Source organism: Dipteris shenzhenensis, chromosome 14, assembly GCF_047967505.1.
Source record: "Dipteris shenzhenensis isolate YYH24624 ecotype China chromosome 14, Dip_SZ_1.0, whole genome shotgun sequence".
NCBI classification, from domain to species: Eukaryota; Viridiplantae; Streptophyta; class Polypodiopsida; order Gleicheniales; family Dipteridaceae; genus Dipteris; species Dipteris shenzhenensis.
In genome coordinates, this window is record NC_141609.1 from 38,585,041 (window position 1) to 38,592,136 (window position 7,096).

A 7,096-nucleotide genomic window follows, 5' to 3' on the forward strand; every position below is an offset into this window, starting at 1 on the left:
TCACCACCAGCAAACATCGGGAGGTACAAGAAGTTGGTCGGCAATCTCATCTATCCGTGCAACACCAAGCCAGACATCAGTTTTGCTATTGGCGTTTTGAGTAGGTTCTCCAATAAGCCCCGAGAGAATCATTGGAATGCAGGGATGCGGGTGCTCAGGTATATGAAGGGCACTCTTGATTATGGCATCACTTATGGTACGGGCACTTTCTTGGCTGGTCATTGTGACTCAGATTGGGCTGGAGATGTTGATTCCAGGAAATCAGTTTCTAGATATTGTTTCTCTTTAGGTTTAGGTATCTTCTCAGTAAGAAACAACCAACAGTGGCATTGTCTTCTACCGAGGCTGAGTACAAGGGAGCATGTTTTGCTACTTGTGAAGCATTGTGGCTGAGGAGGATCTTATGGCACACGGGAGTGCAAGAGGATGAGGCAACTGTGTTGAGGTGCAACAAAACTCAGCTCCCATCAAATAATGTTTCCACATTTGTAAGGCATGCACAACAGCGGTTAATTCTTTATCATATGTACTGTAATTGCATTCTATTGGTTTTAATTTTCGGCTCTCATATGCTATTGGATGTCCATCTTGCATAAGTATGGCTCCAACTCCATATCCACTAGCATCGGTTATAACTACAAAGAATGGTCTAGAAAAATCGGGTAATTGCAACACAGGAGCTTGTGTGAGAGCTTCTTTCAAAGCTGTAAAAGATTTATCTTGATGCTTGGTCCATAAGAAATGCTTAGCTTTCCTAAGAAGGTCTGTCAATGGATGTGCAATGTATGCGAAATTCTTGACAAACTTTCTGTAAAAGCTACACACTCCCAAGAATGATCTTAATTCATGTATATCTCGAGGTTTAGGCCATGTGATTATGCACTCAATCTTCTTTGGATCTACTCGAATCCCATCGGCGGATACAATGTGACCCAAATACTCTATCTTATCTTGAAAGAAACTACTCTTTTCAGGATTTATGTACAATTGATTTTCTTTCAAGAGTGAAAAGACTAGCTTCAGATGTTCTTTATGCTCCTCAACATCTTTGCTAAACACGAGAATATCATCAAAAAATACTACCACACAATCTTGGTGTTTAAGAAAGATTCGGTTCATCATTCTACTAAAAGTAGCTAGAGCATTAGTTAGCCCAAAAGGCATAACTAAGAACTCATAATGTCCCGTTTGAGTTCTAAAGGCAGTCTTGTATATATCCTCTTCTACCATATGAACTTGATGATAGCCGGATTTGAGATCTATCTTACTGAAGACCTTAGCCCGTTTCAATTTGTCCAAAAGATCATCAATCCTAGGGATTGGATATTTGTTCTTCACTATGATTTTGTTTAGTGCATGATAGTCTATGCACATTCGATAAGTTCCATTTTTCTTTTTGACTAATAAGACAGGTGCTCCATAAGGAGTACTGTTGGGTCTTATCAATCCTCTCTCTATCAGTTCCTCCACTTGCTTTTGAATTTCCTTTTGTTCTAGCTGATTGACTCTATACGGAGCTTTGCAAGGTGGAGTATTGCACAGTAGGATTTCTATCCTATGATCTTCAGGTCGAGAACATGGTAGTCCAGGCGGTAAATCTTCTAAGAAGCAATCAGAAAATTGAGAAAGAAACTTTTGGTGTGTAGGCTTAGTGTTTGGTTGAGTAGCCGTTACCGTATTCACCAAAATTAGATATGTCTTCTCACATTTCCTGATGATGCTTTTGGCTTGTGTGTGGTTGAGTAAAGGACTAATCTCAGGTTTCATTGAGCTTTTTAGACATATTTCTTGTCCGTCCTTCTCAATCCACATCTAATGTGAATCGTAGTCTATTGTATTGAATTTACATTTGATCTCTTTAGGAAAGAGTTGTTTTTTTCTAAAAGTGGACAACACTATCCACATATGGCCTTCAGGCTAAGTAAGACTCTTGTTGTACATCAAGATGTCTTCTAGAAAGACCAAAACAAACTTTTCCAGGTATGAATGAAACAGATCATTCATCATCTTCTGGAAAATTATTGGTGCATTAAGGAGTGCAATGGTAACACCAAGAACTCATAGACATCTTTCTCAAATATTCTTATCATTGCCAGGACTAGAAGACACTATATCCTTACACGGAGGTTGCCATTCATCAGCAGTTGGCAGCCTCGCAAAGGGAGGAACAAAAAAGACCTTCCGACCATGAGCACTTTCGTAGCAAGGGCTCACCGGTAGACTCTTTTGGAGAGTACAGCTGAGCTTTCACATCATGCACTAGAGTCTTTCTTGATGGGTCCTGGTCTTACACATTGGAAAGAAAGTGTTTCTCAGCTGATAAGACATTGGAAGCCAATTACAATTTTGGGCTTTGCATATAAAGCCGGCTCTCAAAACAAAAGACATAAATTTGGCAATGACACACAAAGATGCAGAACCTTTGATAGCTGGTCAAATTGGTAAGGCTAAGGATAAAAACAACCGTAAGAATATAAGAACCATCGAGCCAGCAATGCCCAGCTTGCAAAGTCAATTCAACAAAGTAGACAATGGGGCCTCTTGCTAAGAAGCCTCAAACCAATTCTCTAGTGCAGACTGATGCTGTCCGGACCTACAGGATATTGCTGTTAGTGCAACAAGCTTGCATCTATTTCTCGATGGTGTATTGGGAGTTCCTCTACAACTCTTAGATAAAGAGATCCAAATTATTACAAGTATGTATTAAATCATCAACATACATGATGGTCTTGTGCATTAGCTTAGGGCAAGCAACTGTCTACTTGGTTAACTCTAGTATGACGGTCTCCATGGCATTCCTAAGATGATGTCCACTCCCTGTAGGGGTGCCATTAGAAAGTCTCGTGTATTCTTGTAAGGTTTGATTGAGATTTCAAGATTCTTGACTTCTCTAGTACAATTGTACTTTGTTTTGGTAAAAGCAACTTTGACCTTATAGTTAGATGGGAAAGACTCTAGGTTTAGCTTTGCTAAGGTTCTTTCCAAAATGAAATCATGAGTACTACCATCATCATGCAGAATAACAACTTCTTTGCCATTAATGAAACCTTTCATCTTTAGAAGAGCATGACAATTATACTTACCTCCCTCTTGCTTGGCTGCTTCCATCGTCAATCATGTGCACTTTCGCCATCGGGGTCTTTTTTCTTTCAAGACACTCAGTGGCTATGTGTCCCACCTTGTTGCACTTGAAACACCTTATTTCTTTCTTTGGAAAATTTCCACCTTTCGGCTTCGAAGAAGAATCTGTCTTCTGTGGAGCAAAACCATTTTTAGATTTAAAGAAAGGCTTTTTATCAAATCTCTTTTTCTTATGGAAAGGTACATGATGTTCCAAATCTTTCCCTTTTTTTGGGATCCCATTCTTCCTTTCACAATTCATTGCAAGAGAAATTGTAGAGCTCAGTGAGCGAGGATGAAACATGTTAATCTCGGCTCTCAACTTAGAACTTTAGACCTGCCACATACTTTTTGCATTGATCTCGCTCATTAACTTTCTCTAAGGACTATAATTGGATCAACGTTTGCCAAAATCTATTAGTATATGTGGAGATTATTTCCCTATCGAACTGCCTGAAAGTATCCCACTGTTGTCTAGCTTTTGCTTTGAAATGTGAGGGAAGGAAATCTTTCTTTATGAGCTTTTGAAAAGACTTCCAAGATTTTGGTCGCCTTTTACTGTGCTTAGTGATGTTCCACCAAAGTGGAGCACTCTCTACTAAATGATTTGCAGCACATTTAATCTTATGTTTTTCAGAAAATTTCTCCCCTGAAAAATAATCATCGAGCTGACTGATCCAAGACAAGACAATGCGTGCTTCTTTCTTTCCATCAAAATTTTGAAATGAGAAAGCTTTTCTACTTATCTTACTGTTCTTCCTCGAATTTTGTGCTCTTAGTGTGGCTTTGACTATTCTGATAATAGTATCATCGTCGGAATCATCGTCGAATGACTCATCATCAAATGAATGTCTCTTCCTTTTCTTACCATTGATTTTCTTTTCCAATCTCTCCCTATGCTCACGCTCATCGGCCAGCTATGCCTGAAGTGCGTCTAGCTGCTCTTGGAGCGTGGGTGGCTATGGTTGATGCGCCATGATAATGCGATAAATACAATTAAAGCAAAGTGGAGAAAAATAAGGATACTAAGTGTATGAAAATTAAATGGATGAAAAAGTGTGATTTGAGTGTATGGTAAGACAACGGTTGGCAGAAGATGTTAAGTGTATGAAATGAAATCACTTATCTCGGTCTTTGATTTGGAGGTAGAAAAGACTAGAGTGGGAGATATGTGACCGATGATGTCGCTTGTAGTCGTCTTGTGCTTGACTAATCTCCAATTAATTGCTCGATGATTCGTGGTTCCAATCGCCCTCTTGATTCAAGCGTTCAGAATTGGCTATGGTCTTTGCCCTATTGATCTCCAATAGCCTTTAATGCAAGATCATGAAAACGATGCGGGCTGGCAGCTTTGCAGAAGTTATCTCCCGAAGGGCGGTGGCGCGAAATCGGCTGCTGTCTGCATTGACAAAAGATCGTGAGCCGAAGGTCACTGCTGCCATCGACTGTAGGTAATGCAGATGCAGTAGAGGTGGCCTCTATGTATTTCGGACTGTGGGACTGCGATAATCTACAGATGGGCACACGGTCCAAAGCTTGGAGGGAACTTCAAAATCTTGCATGGGTCGCAGACTGTCATGAGTTCGTAAGTAGAGGCGGTCGGTGGGACTGTTGATCTGCAGAAGCAGTGCGCGATGGCTGATTACACAGTGCACTCAATGCACTAGGCTTTTTTTTTTTTATGTAAACAGTGCTAGCGCGAAGTCTAACAACATGGATGGGTGAGTTAATGGTTATGCAAGGTCTGCCTCCCAAATGGTAGCTGTTGAAGACAAGTCTTAGCAGAAGGCTCGACCACCAAAGTACCTTTAATGCATGCTTATGATGGGCGTCTAGACCCTACGGAAATGGGAGCACAGTGTGCGTAGACCAAGAAACTCTCGAGTCTATAAGTGGCTGCTATTTTAGTGCAAGAGTAAGTCACGTTTCGCGACAACTACTCCCAAAGCTTGCTCCAAGGCTAGATTGAGAGGAGCCTGACGAGGCTTTGTTGGCCTTCTAAAATAAAAGTGCAGCCAATTTTCCTTTCATATTCTTTTCTAACGATTTCAGGAGCTCTGATTATGTACACGTCCTCTTGAATCTTCCACAGGACTTCTCTCCCTTTCACTTTCCACACGAGGGAGCTTCTCTTTAATTCCTTCACGAGAGCATAACCAAGGCTCTGATACCACTGAAACCAAAAGGTAATCTTTTCAACACACAAATTCACCACTTAATCAATTGGAGAAGAAAAGCACAATCACACCATGAGAGCGACAGCAGATTGGGTACAATCTCCCCCCCCTAGATGAGTGGCTCACGCTTCCTCATCTAGAGCATTTATGATATTTCATAAAAGCACCAAGGAGCCAAAATTATCCCTCTCATCCAAAAATGAGGTATTTGCTTTACATAGCCATCTTAGGGCCCAAAATGAATTATGTCCACAATAAAATATATTGCTCAAACTTGCAATAATAAAACAAATACGAAATTGGCCCATGGCCATATATAATGCACTGTGCGACACCTCGATCGGTACCCTCGCACTAACTCCAATCCTCGCTATGAGTTCCATCACCTATACTCAAGCCGCCAATTACATTAGTTATTAACAATCGATTGAACGAATCACCGAATCAACCGATCCCAACATAAGCGCGCTTAAAGCACAATAATCAAGCACAACACCAATAACACTAGCGACATCAGTACTAACATGGAATCACCCACAATACCGCCGACCATCTAGCATGGCAAAACACAAGCTAGTCAGGCGTCTCCAACTAACCACACAAAGTATCCACTAGGACCCCCGCCGCGTCCGGTGCACTCCTATGGAGTACTTTGCCATAGTCACACTTGACTAAAGTAATAATATCCAAAGCAAGATATATCAGAAAATATAATTTCCGTAACATTCACAATGCTCAAACAAGAAGATATACACTGAGTTGGCCAAGAGCACGCAACAACACTTTGGACATGAGAAGGAAAGAATGTGAAAAGCTAGTGAAAACTAAATTAGACGCATATCAAGAAATCATGGCAGCAACGGTATCTCCAATCCCAATCTGGAGCTCTTGCAAACGGAACCATATGAAACCTTGAGGCAGATGTCCGATCATCATGTGTAGTGTAGATTCCTAACATCTCAGACTTGATTTAAGCACAATTGTTCAATACTTAAGATGGTCAACATTTCGCACGGTAGTCTGCATTGGAGAGCCAAGTGCTGGAGTAGTTCCAGGCACTCGAAGCCTCGAAAATAAAAAGGAGTTTCCTATATTATCTTTATCTTTTTGTAGATCCTTAGAATCCAATGGGAACTAGCAAATACTCACATAACTATAGAAATATGATGAGACCACGTCAGCAAAGAAACACGTCACCAGAGATTTAACAAGAAAATTAGACCAAAGATATACGGGAAATGGAGAAACTCGGCTCCAACTCATCCACTAAACAAGATATAGCCATGCAGCAAGAGATCGGTCCTGTAGACTAAAAGAAGAGCCTGAATCATGTCATGCAAAACACTATGCCACGCTTAGCAAGAAGAATCATGCCTGAGGACCCAGATGCTTGTGACTAGAATCGTGCATTACTCCTCCTCGCCTTGGCCATCCAGGCCAGTACCTTCCTTGATTTTTTGCCTTTTCTATGCCAGCCTCAATTTGGTGTACATTGATTTCGAAAGCGTCGTGTTTCTGTGATCTTTTACATCCGTGGTCTGACGTTAACTTAAATAGCACTAAAACAAGATGCAATATAACCACGAAAACACTGGAGCATATAACCACGAAAAGGACGATCCTATAAAGAAAGAGGTATATCGAGACATCGTGCCATCGCTTGAGTGCGATCGTGGAATCGTCCAAAAGGAGAGGATATTTGCAGATTTTCAACTGAACTTGTCAGAAGATGCGTGCAGACAGACAAATGAGAAATTCACAATTTTTCATATAAAAAATGGACCCATTTTTCTCCAAAC